The 21334-nt window shown below is 37.6% G+C and overlaps 1 long non-coding RNA gene across 5 annotated transcripts in view; it reads right to left on the bottom strand.

The window, feature by feature from the left end:
- Positions 1 to 21334, bottom strand: part of LOC107216096 — a 58714-nt gene that overhangs the window by 13427 nt on the left and 23953 nt on the right. For 2 of the 5 annotated variants that reach the window (XR_004496121.1, XR_004496122.1), the window contains one exon: positions 18286 to 19796. The exons of 2 other annotated variants lie outside the window; for them this stretch is intronic. This is a non-coding gene — a long non-coding RNA (uncharacterized LOC107216096). Of the gene's footprint in view, positions 1 to 18285; positions 19797 to 21334 lie in introns of those variants that run through there. One more of the 5 variants, XR_004496123.1, reaches the window with a different exon arrangement.

Here is a 21334-nt window from a genome sequence, read left to right as displayed (position 1 = left end):
ATGTTCTTTCTCTTCCTGTAGCTGCACAGTGGCAATCTTCAGAAAATTGCCTTCAGCTGTAGATATATGAATATATATTTTCTAATAGTGAGCTATGTTCTGTGTTCTTGTAATAGCACCTTATTTTTTAAGGGATCACCTCCTGAGCTGTGATTAAGAAAGGAGAATCTGTTGTTATTAAAAAAGTACCAAGTAGCCCAAACTCAAAACCAGATGGCTGCTTAATTTAATATAGCTGAATAAAAAAACCCAAACAAAAAAAACCCCAACCAAACAAAAAACAACACACCAAATACAAGAGGGAACCAACACAGATAATAGTGTGAATTATAGATAATTATGACTTTATTCTCAAGTAAAATATATTGCAAGCGTTGATATGCCAGTAGAGCAGTTGCAAATCTGACTAACAATGCTTACATATTTCCTTTGCTAGGAATATTTCCATGTATTAATCATTTCTAGAAACTTCTATTTTCTATTTGCCCCAGTTGTATTTTCTGATTCATAGGGTGTTTTTTTGCACAAATTTCACAGAAGACTTCAGCATTTTTTTAAGTCATGACTAGTAGGAGAAGTTTCTTCCCGTAATAATATGCTGTAAGATGTGCTACAATCCTAGCACCAAAGCCATAGGTAGTAATCAAGATGAAATTTGGCAAAGGTAGGAGCTCTGTATCCCCAAATGTCATTTTGATTTCTTTGGTTTGCCTTTCTGTGTATTGAAAACATCACACAATTACATAGGTAAATTTGAAAAAAAAAAACCCCAAACAACCCAGAGCTATTAAATTATATTAGGTCTTACTCTTGAAACAGTGCTTTGTAGCTACAGCCTTATAAATGACTAACTGCTCAGTCTGATGAGATTTCTTAGCAACACTTGTATGAACAAGTATAAAAAACAAAGCATGCTCCTCAATTAAAGATATTTTTTCAAATGTCTGAAAATATATTTTTCTCTTTCTGGTTATTCACATTCTAGCAAAGAACTTGAGGTCACTTTTCATTCAGGTAACAAGCTCATTTTGTTTGGAATACAAAAGTTTACCAATTGCCTTATTGAATATAAGCATACAGCACATGAAGTCCCTCCTTTGTGAACAGCAGGATGGAAGAGTATTGCAGATGTTTTCTCACTCATTACCAGAAGCCTTGTTGTCACAATCTCAGTGAAAGGAACCTGGCAAGCAGGGAAAGTCATTACCCAGTCTATCTTCCTATCTCTGAAGGACAGTAATATTTATTGATTCTCAGGAAGAAATAAAGGCAATGTATAAGCAGGAGTAGCAGATGAAATCAGTAGACTATTGTCACAGAAGAATAAAAACTGGAAAGCAGTTGGCACAAGGCCAGCTTAGCTACAACTCAAGAGCAGAAGACATATTTCCAGGCAGAAGAACAGGGAAGAGGGATTATAAATTTTGCCCTCCTGTTTCAGCCACATTCATATGTCTAAGTCTTACATTCCCTTGTCATTATGCTTGGGGTATTTGCAGGCCAGGACTTGCTATACAATATTCTTTGACTTCAGCCATGCAAATGACAATTGGAATGCATCAAGGGCCAGCAAATTAGCTTAGTATGTGTACTGGCTGAGCATGTTGTCAGACAACCCCAAAATTTACCCCTTATTCACTGAAAACCAAGTGAAAGGTATATAATGAAGGTCTCTAAGGCGGTGAGGTCCTTTCATAGTACAGTCATTGGGAGCCTGTTAGCTCCACTCCTAGTCTTTGCTACATACTTTTGATCCTTACGGCTGCAGCTGTTGGTAGATTCTGCAATTTTCACAGAATCACTGAATGAGTCAGGTTGGAAAGGTACACATTTAGTCCAACCTTCCTGTTCAAGCAGGGTTGTCCTAGAGCACATGGCAGAGAATTCTGTTCAGACAGTTCTTGAATATCTGCAGGGAGTGAGACTCCACAACCCCTCTGGAAAATCTGTTCCAGTGCTTGGTCACCAGCACAGCTTTTCCTCATATTCCCATAGAACTTCCTGTGCACCAGTTTTTGCCCATTGCCTCCTGTCCTATTACTTGGCACCACCAAGGAGAGCATGGATCCATCCTCTTACGGTCCTCCCTTCAGACACTTATAGATATTGGGAAAGTTCCCTTTTTAGGCATCTTTTCTTGAGGCTGAAGAGGCCCAACTCACCCAGCTGTTCCTTATAAAGAGACATTCTCCTGGCCTTAAATAATCTTTGTAGCCCTCTGTTGGACCCAATCCAGGAGCTCCATGTCTGTCTTGTCCTGAGGAGTCCAGAACTGAACACAACACTCCAGGTGTGGCCTGAGCAGGGCTGAGGAGAGGGTCAGGATCACTTCCCTTGACCTGCTGGCAGTGCCCTTCCCAATGCAGCCCAGGACACCATTGGCCTGCTTGGCCACCAGGGCACTGCTGGCTCATGGACAGATGTTGTCCCCCAGGACCCCCAGGTCCTTCTCTGCAGAGCTGCTTTCCAGCAGGTCAGCCCCAGCCTGTGCTGGTGCATGGGGTTGTTCTTCCCCAGGTGTGGGATCCTGCATTTGTCCTTGTTATACTTCAGAAGATTCTTCTCTGCCCATCTCTCAAAATGGTCGAGTTTCTTCTGGAGGGCTGGACAGCACTATGGAGTAATTTAACCCTTTTATTTCCAGTCAAGAGCTCTGCTGAACTATTAAAGCCTGCACTCTGATCTCCAGAAATGAGGAAACATGATTTGCTCTTGGTGATGGATCATAAACTAAAATTATAGTAAGTCCACTAAAGTTGCTGTGAATGTTCTGTACTTCTGGCTGGCCAAAATGTGATGGGAGCTCAGGGACATCAGTAACATAAAAAGAAAATAATAATAGCTCTACAATTCCATAAGTTATGTAATTTACCTGTATTTTAGTTTTTTCTGTAAGGAAGGTGTAAATAAAACAATATTCATGTGCTAAAGTTTGTGCCACAGTTGAAACTGTATACAGGTGAAACAGTTCAGGTACTGTAGAAGACAGTATTGCATATATATATATATATATATATATATGTATGTTTGTATGTATATGGGATATATATATGGGATATATATATATATACACATACACACACACATATATATATCCCATGATTACATCTCTGGTCTTTTCTTGCCTTGTGTTTTACCCTGCAGGATACTGTGTTTAGGTTGCCTAATCTAGCATTAAGAAATCTTTTGTGCTGGATTAAGTATTATCTTTCTGCTTGGAAGTATAATGCACTGCTTTTGAAGGCTGTATGTTACCGGCATACAGAAAAAGATCTCAGTTAAGTCTGTTTCCTCCACTGCTGCTTGTTTGCAATCTGTTTAAAATAAATCTTAGCCTCCTGCTGCTGTCTCAGTGTCCCCTCTGTGCAGCAGGGACATCTCTCTGCTGCTGCTGTGAATGCAGCATAAGTGTGCACGTGAGATGGTGTGCTGACTCAGAGATAGGGTACCCTACCTGCGTCTGCAAGGCTGGGTGCTGTGGGGGAGTCAGCGGTACAGTGAGAACATTAAACTGGAACTTCATCAGCAAAAGGGAACTTGATCTCCAGTACCAGCAGATTGAGTTCTGGTAAGTGCACTGAACAAGTCAAGGCACTGTTTTGATGGTAATGTTATATGAGACCAAGTTTATAATGGTGATCTGTATCGAGTCAGGACGTGTGACCTCGTTTGTCTGATGTGGGCTCTCAACTATAATCTATACCTTCATTATCTCAAGTGCAGGATAACTGTTACCCACTCTGGCTGTCAAGTCACAACTGAAAACTACTGTGAACTGAAGGTGACTTGAAATGCAGCCGTGCAATTATTAAGTAATGTGTCATGCAAGGAGCACAGTGCATTATACCAATTGCTTTGGAAGTGCACTTGTCGCCAGCAAGAAGAGAGGTGAAATTCATACCTTCTGTTTTGACCTTTGTCTCCTGAAGTGGCTCAGGACCAGCCTACCTGGAATGACTTTAAATTCTCTGTGCTGCATGCTACAGTTGTGATTACAGGTACTGGAGCTGTGGGCCAGAGCTGGTCTCAGTAGGTCTGAGATGTGAACTGTGTATTTTGTACAAGTACTTATTTTTTTAGGTTTTAAAAATTTTTTTGTCTCCTAGGAAGCTATTCTTTGTAAGCACAGGGAGGAGGATTATCATAATCCATGCATTTAAGCAGACTGGATGATTATATTCATCTGGTTAGACTTCCTGCATGGCAATGTTCCTTCTTCTTTCCCACAGAATTCTTGCATGAAGTGCCTACATGCACAAGTATGTGGTAACACAAGGATATGTATTTTACAGTTTCATCCAGCCTCAAAACAAGAACTTCAAGTGATTTGGGATTTCCTGTGCCTCATGATAAGCTGTTCAAATTGAAATTTTTTTACTCTAGCACCTAGATGGTATTTTTTTGTCAATGCTATATGAGCAGTTATGTTGCCTGCTCTAAAATTTTCTTTTAAATGTGGTTGTTGTTAATATTTTAGAAGGGTGTAGGATTTTCTAAAAATAGAACTTCACTCAACTACCAAAACCTAGATGAATAAAATATCTGGGGTTGTTTTGTTCAAATGATTTTGTGGATACAGCTTGATTGTTATAACGGGTTTTACTTTCATAGTTCTCTTGGTCTGTATGTTTTCCAAAGCTATCGTAAATATTACGATACTTTTTTATCATGTGAAGTTTTATTTTTAAAAAAACCTTATTATATAGCTTAAGTATTTATAAAACCTTATGTAAGGAACTGTTTCTATTACTCCTCAAAAGAATCAGAAGTAAAAATGATGACATAAAAGGAATTGTGATCCTTTGGAGCATTAAAAATGACTCCACTAGGTGGAGAACTTGCATCAAGTATGCAACTACAAATGTTGGCACTAACTGAAATCATAGCGGTGCTGCAAAAATTAAACTCCTCAGAATACTTTATGTATCATATTTCCTGTCTATCATTTCGGGTAAAGAGCACTTCTAAATTTGTGGCATAGAAATTCTGTGGGGTTGTAGAACACTATATAAATGTGTGATTAAAAATTAATAAAAAGATGAACATATATTTCTTGATACATTAGCCAAAGAAGTTGCTGTCCGTAGTTATCAACTTCTCTGTGAAATGTACTCATTTGAAACATTTTTCTTCACCATCCAGCTCATTCTTATGACTAGCTGACAATGCAGACTGTCCAGAATAGAAAGAATGAAAAAAATTGGCCAAAACCAGATAATTAGTTTTTGAAAGTCTTATTTAACTGGATCCCAGCCAAAGTTAAACTAAGGAAATATTATATTTTATTACTGTCCCTGTCTCTGTCAACATAAACAAGATTAAGATCCTCAGAATTAGGAAGAGGACAAATGCTGACAAAAGGGAATATTTTAATGTGCATTTTTGTGTTGGCTATAGGCCCCAACCAGAATTAGGACTGGGACTGACTTTGAAAATTTTGCAGATTCAGAATTCTGTAGCAGTGCAGTAGGTCCTATATGGCTAGGAGGAGAATAAAGACTAAAGGGGGCAGTTTCCTTTAATCTGCTGGGACTAATCTGTGGAGACAAATCTGATGGGAATTTGCAATCTGCACATTTTTCTGCCAAAAATAATTGAAAAATTATATATGGTTTGTGTAAGAGTCAGAATATAAAGCTTCTACGACCCACATGTTCAGAAGGGGATAATTTTGAAAGGGTCATTGCTTCCTTGGGTGTGCAAATCAACACCAGGCTTCAAGGTAGATTTTGAATTGGGCTTTGGGAGTGTAAGAGAGAATAGCAGAGATTTTTAGTTTTCTCAGGGGAGTGAAGACTCAAGAAGACTGTGGAAAGGGGTAAATCCTCTATATCCTTCTTTACTGTTTACATATCTTTAATTAATACAAGTATTATAACTGGGATTTGGGAACTCAAGTCTTCAGGATATTTTTTCATGTCTTTATGCTGGTGACAGAGTTATGAAGAAGGCAGGTGATGACAAGGTAGGAAGCTGGATGTACTCTGTCATTATGCTCCATGCCTTGCAAATAATTAACAACAGACATAGAGTTTGGAATTGGATTTTCGAGACTCCAGTTGATTCTCTGTGGCTTGCAAAGTTCAGAAGACAAGATAACAGCTGCTGGTAAAGGCAGATACTGTGTATTTTGGAGTCTGAATGCATACCAGGTTATAACTAAGTTAGGGCTAGTGGTGGTATTAAGTTAAGGCCCTAACTTGCTTTATATTTAGGGCTGAGATTAGATTTCAGGATAAGATGTGTTCTCTCCTGTTCAATACATGTTCCTTCTTAAGAACCCAGATTTTTGCTGCATCCCATTATTACCAAAGAGTTGGAAATGTGCAAATTTTGGAAAAGGTGAATGTTCTGTGTCATCTTGTAGAGATGAGATTTGTACTGATGCCGTGGCTAGGGTAATGTTAGGAATAGTGAATCCAAACACTGTTTTTCTCAATTTATGGATGGATATTCCAGGGACTAGGGGAACAGAAAGATGGTGTGTTTGTCTATGGGAATATGCTTTTTTTCACTTTCATTGATGTGAACACTGTTGGTGTTGATGTTAAGATTGGAGATAGGTTTAAAGTTTTGGGTTTAGTACTGAAAGAGAATTTTTTTCATTCTAGGGGGTCTAGATAAATACAAATAGAGAAAACAGCTGCTTAGGCTGCTGCTTGATCCTCTCATTTACTTCTGGTCTTCCTTCAATTCATTCATATAATTAAATTTTGCATTAGGATTTGCACTTTGTGTGATTTACAAAGACAGACAGAATTCATATTCATTTATTTATAGTAAAAATTATTATAAAATACTAGTTTTCAAGAATTATTACATAATATAGGGGAAAGCAGTAGAAAAAACTCCAGATTTAGGTTCAGAGCTGGAAATAAATTTAGAGCTTAGAAATCTAAAGCTAAAACTACAGTTTATTTTCCTCTTATGTTTACTTGTGTCTACTTTAGGAGGGGCAATTTCTTAAAGATATTACTGGCATTAGAGGCATATCTAATTAAACATTATTAAGATTGAATATAGGGCTGGAGTTATCATTTGGAAACAATAGTTGAAGATCTGTGTTTCTTATGGACTTTTGTAGGGAGATTTGAGGTGGAAAGAGGGAATAGGTCTCTTAGGGGGGAACACATTAATTTCTTCCCACTTATGAAAGGAAATTCCTGCAAAGAATGAGCCCATGCCTGCTCCTGGCTGGGGTGGTGGAATGGGATGGGACAGCCTGCTAGTCTTTGCCCTTCTTCCCCAGGGGTGTCCTGGGATTTTACCAGCCTGTGTGAGGGCTGCAAGAAGTGTGACAGCAGTAGAGAAGATTACTTAGGTTTTCTCATAGAGTATGAGTTTGCATTGTGGGTATGATGAAGGCTCTCATTAGTGTTGGGGAATGTGAAGGTATTCTCACCCTCTCTGTCTTGTTCTGGCCCTCATTTTCCTTGATGAGCCATTGTGTCCACCTCCATTCAGAACATGGCAATTATTTCACCCAGATTTAAATCCAAGCTCTGTTGATAATTTGCTTTAGGGTATCTCCCAGAAAGTTTGGCAGTGTGTTGCACTGAATCTGTCTTTGCTGGCCAGGATGTATGTCCTGTACCTGCTTGTGTCAAAAAATCCCATTGTACTGTTCTGTAAGAAGCACTGCCTTGCACTGGTATTTTACTGGTGAGTGAGAAGGACACTTTGAACTGAAAATAACCCAAATACAGTAATTAGGTTAATGTGTTGAGTGGCAGCACTCATTGGAAGATGCAGGCCAAACAGTGATAAGGGTAATAGACATAAAGGAAGGTGTACAAAAAGCTGATCTGCTCTGACTGTGTGGGTAATCAGAGATTTCCTGCTGGTGGATCCAGTGTTGGTGCAGAGAGAGCAAAGGTTGCCTACCAAAGGCTTCACTTTTGTTGGAAGAAACAATCAGAACTGCATAGATCAACAGGACCTTGTAGATCAAACACAGACCTTGATGCATATGCTGGACAGTGGTGTGACAGCCTTTTCTTTACTTGATCTACAATTCTCACGATATAATAGATATGGCAAAAATTAGGGGGGTGGCATGTGTCCTTTTTCATGTATATGAGTGGATATCTCCAGCAATTTAATACTGTTTGTAACAACCTTCAGTGATTTGCATTATTTCCAGTAACTATTTTCTCTCTTTTCCTTGTTGAAAAATATTAACAGATTTTTACTGATAGAATCTATCTGTTTTGTTGTTACTTTGGGAAAAGGTAAAAGGCTGACCTACAAACAACTGTTGTGAGGTGTGTGTTTGTCTTTCCTCCCAAGTAACAAGTGATAGGATAGGAGGAAATGGCCTCAAATTATGCCAGAGGAGATTTAGATTGGCTATTAAGAAAATTTATTCACTGAAATTGTTAAGCACTGGAATAGGCTGCTCAGGCAAGTGGCAGAATCACTATCCCTTGAGGTAGGGTAACATCTGCAATATGTGTAGGTGTCACATTTAGGGACATGGTCTAGTGGTGGACTTCGAAATACTGGGTTCACAGCTGGGTTAAGTTATCCTAAAAGTATTTTCTGCACTAAATGATTTTATGATTTCATGGAATTCATAGAAGACTGTGCAGTTCTCTTCAGTTCTGAAAGCTACTGAGCTGGCTGTCACAAAGGCAGGACACAAAAAGACCCCTCTTGAAGGTACAGAAGGCAAATTGAATGTTTTATACTTCTTAAAATTTCCTTTTTGCCTGGTTGAATCAGTTTGAGTTTCCTGGTAACAAACACAATGGATTCAGTTTCCTAAGAAAAGCTGACATCTTTGAATGTAAAAGTGTTTTTGTTCTTTTGGGGAGGGGGAGGTGTGTCATCACTACAGGAAAAAGATCTAGTTCAACCCATTGCTGTATCTAGTAAGTGCAGATTTCTTCTCAGAAACCTAGATCACAGCAGCCCTTCTGACATCTGCATTGTACCAGTTTTACACCTTCTGGTTTGGTGGTAATGAAATACAGTCTTTCAGCCTTTCTTTTTTGTTTTCTGAAAAAAACATAACTTGTTTGTTTTCATAAATGCTTGAAAGTGTTCAGAAGTTTTTAAATGGCACATGTCAGCGTACCAAATTAACATGTTAGCCATAAGGAGTGCTATTGTATTTACATCTTACAAATCTCCATCTCCACCCTCTTATTTGCTTTTTGAAAGAATAGTCTGTCCAAAGTTATAATTTAGTGAAATAGTAGCTGACAATTGACCTTTTTTTTTTTTTTTTTTAAGATGCAGCATTGAAAAGGATTATTTGATCAGGAGAGCAAAATATTGTATAATTTCATCACAGGTAGGGAGAGCTTGATGATGTATTTGCTATGTCCATGTTGGTGGTGTCTTGTTCGTGATGGTGTTTTAGCCCTGTTCCATGTCATAGAAGCATGGAATCTTAGAACAGTTTAGTTTAAAAAATCATCTTGTTCTAAACCCTGGCCATGGATAGGGACACCTTCCACTGGACCAGGTTGCTCAGGACCCCCTCCAGCCTGGGCTTGAACACTTTCAGGTATGGTGCATCCACAGCTTCTCAGGGCAGCCTGTTGCAGTGCCTCACCATGCTCACATTAATGAATTTCTTCCTAATGTCTAATCTAAATCTACCCTCTTTCAGTTTAAAGCCACTCCTCCCTGTCCTTCCACTACATGCCCCTGTAAAACCTCCCTCTCTTGACTATTCTTCACTGTAAATTTTGCTCTGCCAGCTCTTGTGACCACTGAAACAGCCTGTGTGTGCCAGTACAGTAAGGCTACAGGAGACTGACATACTCTCAAATATTATGTGATGGACAGAGAACAGAAAATAATTTATCTAGGTTGTACTTCAAAGCAGGAGAAGTGAGAGCCAGGCAGAGAAAAAACCCTCCTGGTTCCACATCTCTATATGCAAACATTCCAGATTGCTGGCTACTGTGAGTGATTGCTTTCCAGTTAATTAAGGTAGAAAAAAGAGATCAAGAGCCAAGATGTCCAGAGTCAGAGATAAAATCATGGGACATGAAGTTTAGGTGTGATGATGGAGCTATTTTTTAAAAGTGTGACATCCTTAGAAAAATTGAAAACTCACAAGGGTGAAGGTTGCAAACTCCATCCTTTCAGCGACAACAATGCACAAGATAATGAAATGTGTAAGAAAAATCACTATGTTTGGAAAGTGAAAACTTTGTGTTCAGAAGACAGCAGATGTAAGCAACTTCTACCGTAACCTGTCAATTCAAGTGTTTTCAAGCCGACATTTTTTGCTTATTTCGCAATTTTTAGGAGAGTCTTCATGGCTTATCATTTGTAAGGGAAATACTGTTTTTCAATCCAGAAGTGCTTCATCAACTCCACCACGTTTTCATGAAAGCAAGAACATTTATACAAGTTCCCAGAGTATTGCTTCCCCAGAAAACAGTCCAGATTCACACTGGCATTATTGTATCCCATTTAATTGGTAAGATTAGTAACCTAGAGCTGCTGAGTGACAGGGAGGAATTCTGATGCCTCTTATTCTCTGTGTATGTATTCCCCATCAGTTAAAGAATTTTCAGGGATTAGTTTTTCAGGCTAGAGAAATCAACCATTAAGCAATCATAATACATATATGGAGAATGAGGGAGGAGTGGTGTCTGTGCACACAATCACAATTAGAAATTTCAAGTGAGCATGAGTTGTACTCCCTAAAGAAGCTAAGGCTCTCTAGCTCCCTCCTGACAAAATCAGATGCCCTTTCTGAGAAATCCCTAAAGCAGGAGATCAACAGATCCAATACAATTTATTCAGTTTTGTGAAACACTCACTGCCACATTCAGATTCATTCTTCTGTCTTTGTAGGTGTCAATGCAGGGAGAGTTGCGTGGGTTTAATAAATTCTTCTGATGAAACTTTTTCATGCTTTCTGAAGTAATTGATGAACTTAGACATTTTAAATCTTTACAGTGTCTACTCCTCTAGATATACTGTATGTAGTGTGAGACATTTTAATAGGACTAATTGAGATAATTTCACTCTAGCTTATTTAAAACAAGGTGAGAATATACTCTCTTGGGAAGAGGGTGAGGTAGTTCAAGTCCTCTTGAGAGTTAACCTTGAGTGTCATAGACATATGAGGACAATGAAAGTTAAGGACAAAAGATACAGTACTTTTTTTCTTGTCTAAGAACACCAATCATGTATGGCCTTACAGAGGAGAAAGAAATGGTACTTCTATAATTTGGGAATTCCTTTGAGGACATAAGTACTCTGGGTGTGCTCCAGACTGAAATTTTATTTTATGTTTTTAGATAGCTATAAACTTTAGGTTTTTCTGGTGCAATGATCTGCTGAAAAGCTCCAGGTAGATGACTTTTAGATTCAGTGTGTAGATTCTGGGCTCTAATCTCTTTATGAATCTAGCCTTATATACCTGTCCTTGCTCTTGAGCTTCTGATGGCTGAGTGAGGAAAGCTCTAAAGAGTGAGAACACTACCTTTCTACAATTGTAGGGTGAAATCCAAATAAATGTCACAGCACCCATTGACTTCAGGTCATGCCAGAAATTCACATGTGGTTTTGGTTTTATTGTATGTCTTTCTCCTTTGTTCATGCACATTGGCAGTGAACCTAACATAATGAGACTTGCAGACCTTCCCTGGACAATATTATTAAAAAAGAAAAAGGAAGCTGTCAAATGTATCTAATAATAACTGAATGATAGCAAAGTATTCACACGGTTGTCTTTGCCAGCAGGGAATGTCTTTAGTGACTAAATGAGAGGGAGGACTTTCAATCTTATATTCCTATGAAATATGCAAAGCATGGAGCAACAAAGGATGACAGAAAATTTGCATGTCCAAGTCAAACAACAAAAGTGGCCTTTCCTTAAAAAATTTTGAAATAGTTAACTACAATTCCACTTATCACTTGGTAAGCAATTAATTAGCATATAGACTTCTTTTCCAGCCATTACAAATCAGTCCGTATTTACACACAAAAAACACCTTATGATAAAAACCATAAATCAGATATTTTTATAGCCTAAGAATGTTGTATTTAATCCAGCTCAGTCTAAACTTTTTTCTGTCCTTCTGTCTACAAAAACACTTGTGTTGCTTGATCAGAAAAAAAAAGTTCATGCTATTACTCAGTTTTGTTCTCACTCCTTCAAATATTTCAAAATTTAGTGTTGTGGCTACTATGATTAATACTTCTATGTTTTCTACTTGTCCTTTTTCACATGGTGTTTCCAGGATTTCTGTTCTTACTTGTCATTATGTCTTTTATATTATCTTCTTGTTTTGTAATTAAATGTCTAATACTAAATATCATTACTAAAATGTAATTGTTATGACTAAATTATTCCTGCCAGAGCATATAGCAAAAATTCTACCGCCCACATGTCTCATGGGGTATTTGAAACTATATTTTTACTTCAAATTAAATGGTTGTTAATTGATTGTAGATTAACTCAATATAGTTATTGATTTTGTTCAATTGTTGTACATATGGCCTGCATTTTTGTTTTCCTTCAGGCACTTCTCTTCTTTTAAACCCCAAAAAGTTGTTTTGAGCAAATATTTGTGTAACATCCATAGCTTTCTTCATAACAATGTTAACAAAGAAGTAATGGATTTACAAATTACCCTAAAATATGTCTACTTTGGATAGTTCTCTGAGTTTATAATACAGAATAATAAAAATGAGGTCCTTTATTAGAAACTGCCTTGACAATGGAGTCGGACTCCTTTTTGTATTCTTTTTCTCTTGTTTATTCTTTCATTTAATAATACACAGGAAGGAAATACAGAAAAGGCATTTTAGTCTGTGCTGTCACAATGACCAAGACTTTGTTGCTGGATTTGGTTACATGCACTGGTTTATTTTGAATCCTATCCTTATGGAATAAATATACTTGCTTATAAATTTTCTTAAAAATATTTTTGCTTTTTGTTTGCTTCTTTGTTTTCAGTTAACACAGCATCTGCTTATGTCTCAACACTACTTAATATCTTTCTAGTTGCATCCCTCCATTGCTTTTAGCTGAATGTTCATGCCTCTCTAGTTTCTCTAGAGTAATGTGTTAAATCATTGAGTCATACTTAACTTTCATGCTACTTACATTTAACATTTCCTTTTTCTCTGCAATTGCATGTATTTCAGTTAGATGAGTTAAAACCCCCATCTATTGCAAAGCACTCCATTTTATCCATGTGCTGGTGTGTCTGGCAGGCACTGCTTTTGGAATCCCATGTATTGTCCTTTGCCAATGTCATTTCAGCCATGAGCAGGGCTTTCCTGAGGTCAGGAGAGGAAAAGGGTGTGCTTCTATAGACCTTTCTGCCTTCCTGTGGAGGTCACCTCCTGGAAGGTGATAAGAGCTTCTGGCTCTTCCTATTGTTACACAGGACAGTTCTGATTCTGAGCAGAAAAATGTCTAGGCAAGACAGAGGATGTGGTGGCCTTTGTGCTGTTCCCCCTTCTCCCAGCCACTGTGTGCCAAAGCCTCTTCTCAGCACATGCTGGCATCTTTTGCACAGATACAATTACATGTAAATGTGTGGGACTCAGTTTCATAAATTGAATTCCTAACTGCTGCTAAAACCTTGCATGCTGAAATGTTAGTTTTTCATAATTAAGAATATTACACAGAAATTGTGTTTTTATGTTATGTGTAGTTTTTAACATTCATCAAATTTTAGATTGTATTTTACATTATTGTTTTGATGCATTTAAGCTTTTTGCATCCAACTTTGTTGAATAATAACTTATCTGTCATCTGTTAATGTCTACTTGATAGCTAAACAGCCAAGTCCTGGCATCACAGCTGGAGATATTTGCTGGTTTAGTGCTGTTGCTTTGATATTCATTGTTTGTTCTGTAATGGGCCTTAAACATTTCCCATGCATATTTGAGCTAGAATGATTCTTTACATAATGCCTTAGAGGAAAACAAGGTTCTTCTAATAGCAATTAAAATTAGCAATGTTATTAGGCTAAGAATTTAAAATTAGATATCACTTCTGTGCCAGTCCCCTTTTATCATTAAAAAAAAAAATCAATTTTCAACAATGTTGTATACCTCATGCATTATACACAACTTCAGTGATTTACTTCTTGTTTTGGCACAGACTCAGTTGAATGATATAAGAGCTAATTTTGTTTTTCTGCTATAATATCTTATATTGTCTGCATAACAAATCCTTGCTGAGTTTCATCAGGAGAGTTATGATGTTCATATACCTCTGTTAGTGAAAAATTTTCTGCTTGCTCTCCAAGAAGTTTATCTTACCTGCAATCTGAAAGAACCACTCATGCAAGTATCAGCTATCACACACCATTCACAGCCATTCACAGGGAGAAAAAAATCTAAAGATGGGTTTTCTTGTTAGGATGGTGGATGTTTCCAAGTGAATGCAGGAAACAGAAGTGTGGAAGAAAACACTGAAAGAAGTTCCCAGCTTGCTACACATTTTGATAAATGACACTGTGATGTTTCCATTGAATCATATAAGAAATGATGTCATACTTGGAGAGATGGGCAAAGAAGAGGCTTTTTGTAGCCAGAGAATGGCAAAGAAATAATAGTGAGGACTAGCAGGTCAAGAATTTGAGATATCTGGATTTTTGCAATGTTAGTCCATTTGGAAATATTCCAGAAACTGAGCTCATTTCCTTTTCCTCTGTAAAGAAATAGCTCAAATCAATGAATGAGAGGGGAAGCTGGGAAAGAAGCTTTTAACCTACACTCTCAATGTTCATTATAAAGGAAATCAGGCAAATCAGAGCAAAGCAAGACTGACTAATAAAGGTGAAGGAGTACCAAAGATGCAAGAAGAAAGAACAAATGCTGAAAGGGTAGGTGCCAGCTGAAAAGCAGTAGAGCCACTGGAAGGCAGCAGAGATAGGGAAAAGATCCTGTTGGGGATGAGGCACTAGGCAGTGAGGAATGATGGAAGTGTTTGTGTGTTAGCTCAGGCCAACATATGGTGATGATTTGTGTTTCTGAGAGGAAGGCTAGTATGTTTTTGTTTGCAAGTTATCTTGAGCTGTGTAAGATTTATAATAAATGTTTATGATAAATCATTATATGTTAAGTGGATAAAATCTAGCTTAGAAAGAAATATTTCCTGAATGATAGAATAGAATGTCTTGTAACTATATGAACTGGATCAAGATGTAGCAAATTTTTATTTTTTTCTTTGTAGTGATAAGTATGTCTCTGTCTGCCTGGATTTAAACTGAGTGTTTGAATCATATATTCACTGTGAAAAACAGTCACAGAAGATAAACAATGTCAACATTGAACACATGTGCTTTGCTTTACTTATTTAAGTTTTTCATCTGGGCTATATAGGTAGAAAAACAAGTCCCAGGTCTCATTATAAGTTTCATTTCATTTCTCATAAGTCTCATTTCACTCTTACAGATGGGATTCTTAGAAGGTAGATTGCAGTGAATATATACTGGAAGTCAGTGGATAAAAGAAAAAATGTTCTCAGGGTCCTGAGTTATGACATAGACACTTAAACAGGGCTTGCAAAAGCTGAAGCCCATCTTTAGTGCTGAGATAAAGCAAAGCTTCTACTCTTTTTGAAATATTTCAACAGAATTGATATAGACTGTGATGCCATACAATGTTTAGGCATTTTCTGTAAATCCCTAACAACTGTATCTATCTAAGAAGATTCCAGCTATGAGACTTAGGAGAGCAAAACAGCATGAGATGAAAAGAAAATTGGCTGATGACATTCTTGATTTTCATGCTCTTCTGGTTAGAGTAATTCACAGGTCTCCATCTCAAACATTCACTGAGAGTAAATATTGACCAGATATACTTTGGAGAATTTTTATAGGCACTGACAGTGTTTCTGGTTTCTGCAGAGATATCTTGATGAGAGGGTAGATGAAATACAGAAGGGCTAAGTTCCAGCATGACAAATCCAGTAATCTAAGCTCGGTACCTTGCTATCAGCAGGTAATTTTTTCTATCTATAATAGTTTGTCACTAATGTTCTGAGGGTATGTAGCAAAGATGGAGCAGTTCAGCTTAAGAGGACAAACATGGATGAGCCAGAGGGATTTTGCTTGCATGAATACTATTTGAAAAGTACTTTTTGCATTAGCTGAAGATATAAAAACAACAAAAAGCATAAGGGTATAAACAAACAATGCAAGTAAGTAATAGTAAGGTTATGATAATTCTTCCTTTAGAGTTTGCATATTTCTTAGTCTGGTGAGGAATAGAAACATCACAGAAACTCAATTATTCAGATGACCTGGCCAATGTAAACAAACATGCCTCCTAAAGGAACATTTGACATGAAGAAATAGATGGATTGTCCTGTACTCAGCACTCAGAACACCATCTCAGTTCCCATTGTGGAAGACTTGAAATTGCAGATATAAATCTGTGAATTATGGTGTAGGAGGAAAATGGATTTTTACATGCCCTCAACCTTAGAAGTCACACCTGGGCTCAGTCTAGCCTCATTTTCTCCCTTGGGGTGTGCTGGAAAACATCTATGTCCTTTACTCATCTTGAGGAGTTGAAGGACTAGATGGAAAGCAGGAATGAAAGGTTGGTCCATGTGTGGTAATTACTGAGCATGGGATGAAAGAAATGTTAAGAATTATGTTGCTTTGAGTATCTGAAGTGATTGACTGGGTTCATATTAATTTCTACAAATAAGAACAAAAGGTATACACTAATATAAGTATTTTAAAGGAAATGACACGACTTTGAATATATTTCCTTGACTAAATTTCAGTGAGGTTGTGGCAAATGCTGCTGCCTCACCCTGAACTTCAGTGTGGAAATGTTTCCAGTGTAGAAACTCAACCACAAAAAGAATCTCTTTTCCTACATATTACCAATACTGCACAGGAACAATGCAGTTTTCTTTGCTTTATCAAGACACTGCTTGTTTGCTATATTGTGTGAGCATTTGATGTACATTGTCTAAAGACTAACAGCAACTAAAACATGAGTCATGGTAGCCTGTGCTAATAAAATCATGGAATCATAGAACAGTTTGGTTTGGGACCTTAAAGGTCTTCTTGTTCCAGTCTCTCTGCCATGGGCAGGGACACCTTTCACTAGACCAGGTTGCTCAAAGCCCCATCCAGCCTGGCCTTGAACATCTCCAGAATGGGTCATTCACAGACTCTCCAGGCAACCTGTTCTTGTGCCTCACCATGCTGTAGTTTAAGTCCTTAAGCTTAAAATCATTATCCTTTGTCTTATCACAACATGCCCTTGTAAAAAATTCCTCTCCAACTCTCTTGTAGGTCTCCTTTTGGTATTTGGAGGCTGCTATGAGACTACAAAAGACTGTATGAGACTTTATGTCATGTTACTACTGGGTGATGTGGAAAAGAAGTGCTGAAATTGGGGCTTCAGTTTACTGTTTATCATGCCTTAGTTGGCATGCAAAAATGGCACATCATAAAGCAAATTGCCACTCTTTAGTAGAAATAAAATTAAGTTCTAATATTATAGCGTTACTGTCTGCCCAGGCTTGCAAAAAACAAGCATTCTGTATTATTAGTTGAATATATATTTGGGATATGTTGTATTCCTTTTTGTGATAGAATCACTGTCATACCTCTTGGAATGACTTAAGAAGGAAGTGTTCTCTTGATGTACAGTTCCCCACTATGATGGTTTAATAAACAGGCTCTGAAAAAATCCTGTAAATATTCCTATTCATTTTATGAAAAAATAAATGAACCATATGGACAGACAAGAAAAAAAAGTATGTCAAGTATTAGAAATTACATGTGCTTTTGAAAGTTGTTTAAAGGATTGTAATAAATCCAGGACCACTTTAAACAGCGTAAATAGTTAAATTTTTTGGCAGTAGTGCTGTCTATTAACAAGGCATCTATGAAGGCCTAGGATTGGCCAGTAGGAGACAACAGGCCCAGGGATTTAGGTAAAATTTACATCTATAGAGCAAATTTCAGAAAATGTTTTAAGAAGCAGATCCAATTGCAGTCCAAGCTACAGCTCAACAGATTATATGCTCCATGCTTCACTATGAGAAAGTTGTCTGAAGAGCAAACATTTCTGGTGAGAGTAGAAGTTAAATGAATGGGACATATATATGCATACATATACACACACACATATTTATACACATATATATACATGCTAAGGATTTTGGGAAGCACATTTTGAATCCTTCTTTTTTATTTTCTGTTTAAAGATCAAATGTGATTTTATGATTTTGGACTAAGACTTTTTGATTATCTTATTAAAATAAAAAAAATAGTAATTAAAAGTGTTGCTTAAAAAAATTATGTCAAATGTTTTGTTTAAAAGCTATCATAAAAATATTCAGTGCCTTCAAATAAGGAATTTCATTAAACAAATATGAAGCTGAAGTATTATGACCTTTTTATTCTCCCTAGCCAGTCCCCATTTCTGGCTGAATTTATTAGTTGATTTGATTCAAAGTTCCCTAGTTCCATTTTCCCCATAGCTCATTTACTCTACACCAAAGCTTATTTGCCCAGTTCTGAAGCCAGCCTTAAATATCATCTCTTTTGTACCTATTCCTTGGAAAGAGACTTAATTTCTAAAAGTTTCAAGACTCAGAGAAGGTAACTTGGTAAAAAACTGTGTTCTTAAGACCTGTAGTTTTCTTTTTAGAAGAAAAATATTAATGCTCTGATGCCTAGTCAATGTTAGGCAGTGGTAGTCTGTGGGTACAGTTAATATATTGCAATAATACAATATTTCATATCCTGACCTTTGAAAATTGCTGTCATATATATCCTACACATAGTAAATCTGTTTCACAAAGGTTGGAAGAGTTTCTGAAACATTTTGTTCAATAATAATGTGTGTTTGAGCAAAATGGAGAGAGAGATTTTATGGAAAAGAATGACATTTTCTAGGAACACTTAATTATTTTTTGGCTTTGATATTAAAAATATAATGTTTAAAGGGGCCTAAGTTTTTCCATTCCGAGAAGTGAAAAGCATTAAGGGACTGGAACACGTCTCTTATGTGAAAAGGCTGAGGGAGTTGGGCCTGTTCAGCCTCAAGAGGAGATGACTGAGAGAAGACATCATCAATCTCTGTCAGAATCTGAAGGGAGGTTGTTGAGGCGATGTATCCAGCCCCTTCTCGGTGGTGCCAAGCAATAGGAGAAAAAGCAATGGGTAGAAACTGATGCGTAAAAAGTCCCACCTGAGTATGAGGAAGAACTTAACCGTGCAGGTGACCCAGCACTGGATCAGGTTGCCCAAGAGATGTTGTGGAGTCTCCCTGACTGGAAATATTCAAGAACCATCTGGACACAATCCTGTGCCTGTGCTCTAGGAATGACCCTACTTGAGCAGGGAGCTTGGACCAGATGACCCACTGTGGTCACTTCCCTGGGAGTGGGGCAATACCCATTTTTGTATGTCTGTCAATCATAGAATTCACAAAATCTCTCAATCTACCTCTCTTCAAAGCATTTTCACACTTTGAGACTCAAAAAACAAAGCTAGATTTTACAGGATATTACAGACCGTAATAACTCTAGACATAATTTCCCCAAAACGTTACAGCATTTGGGTTTGATTTAATTAAATGAACATTTGTGACTAATACCACCATCACCCCTTTACTGCATGGCACCGAGCGTGGGTATTGTGCTTTAGACACAACAAGGTCTCTGCCTGTGGCCTGTAGCCCAGTCTGGAGTGGTTCAGTCCAGAAAGTCTCCTCGTGTAGGTAGGTCTTGGCTCAGTTTCCCTGTACACACCTGGTCATTTCTTTGCAGCTGACACATGCAAGGGAAACCAGGTAATCTTAATGACGTTCTTTCATTGTGATTCCTGAAAACAGAGAGGAGGCAAAGCAAAACTGTGCTGTAGAAATGAGTTGTCAGGGATATATTCTATCAGTTCATCCCTGAGGTGTCTTAGAGTCTCACTCTGCTCTCTGCTTTCTACAAATGTAGCTGGATTATTATTTGTATTAATTAATAATATGAATTATTAATATTTATTACTATTTTGTCTGTTTGTGCACAATGTATTGCATTTGATGATTAAAAAAAGTGTTTTACTATCTTTCTCAGACTGATAAAAATAATGTTTGATTCCAAAATAACTGAAAGTGAGTTAGCGGCAGAGGTACTACATGGAAATATCACTGCAACCATCTTCACAGAGGAGAAGTAATAATTAAAAGCCTTTCAAATACTGGGATCCAAGACTGAGAGTTGCTTAGTTTAAATGCTGCACTTCCTGAAGCTCACTATGAAGTATTTATAGGATAGAGATTGAAAAGTAGTCAAACTAAGCACTGACAGCCTAAAGTAAATGAAAATAATTAAAGGAAGCAATGTAGTGTATAGTACAATTTATAGAAAGTCAGGATAAAAATAGGTGAGGATCAATATATACACAAAATTACATACATTGGTGACTGTTTAACATCTTGTGTCTGTCATGCATTTGCTTTATTTACTGTGAAAGCTAGAAAGAAAAATGATCATAAAATATTTAAGAGTTGGTGTAAATGGAAAAAATGTTTTCCCAAGGTAATGGACTCCTCCAGCTATTAGGCAATGAAGCAAAGTAGAGACATTTATTTTCCAGGCAGAAGGCAGTGCTTCTGAGATAAATTTCTATGATAATGAACATAAGGCAGGCATTCACCATAATGAATCCAGAGGTGTCTGGCTTTACCCAGAGAGCTCTGAATGAGCAGGGATGGCTGTTCTGCACAGCCTGGCTGTGGTGCCCAAGCCCCATTTCCCACACCAGTCCTGCAGGCGCTCCGTGTGCTCAGTGTCCATCTCCAGCAGTGTGCTGGCTCTTGGAGACTGGTGCTGGCTGGGAACATATGTTTCCTTTCTGACAGAAGTGATGTTTGTAGCATGAGGGGCAGGCTCTGACAGACTGCTTTTTACTGCACAGATCTCCCTTATCTGCTTCCTATGAATGAAAACCTTAGCAATGGAAGAAACTCTAACCCTCTTTCACAATGATTTGTGTAGGTGACATTGCTTTTCCCCCATTAGTTTTTTATGCAACTGCTGGCCACCTACCCATTTGCTTCAGAACAGTGTTTCTCTCAACCTTACAAACATCCCTTCAGACAGGCTTTTAATCCCACTTCCTTGTGCATCTCCTGTGCTTTACTCTGGGCACAATTGGCACTTTGTTTTCCTGCTGACTTCCCACAGTTTAATTCTCAGTATCTTGCAGTCTCAAATTTAATGTATATTTGATAGTACAGAGTGTTTGAAAAATTCCCTGACTTCCCTGTCTTTCTTAGCATTTCCTCTTTTTTTAATATTTGTTCAACATTTTAACATTACTTTTATGAATCATCATATTTAATGTAATCTCTGGGTAGGTTTTAA

This window comes from Parus major, chromosome 2, assembly GCF_001522545.3.
Source record: "Parus major isolate Abel chromosome 2, Parus_major1.1, whole genome shotgun sequence".
NCBI classification, from domain to species: Eukaryota; Metazoa; Chordata; class Aves; order Passeriformes; family Paridae; genus Parus; species Parus major.
This window is presented reverse-complemented; position numbering and strand designations above follow the sequence as displayed.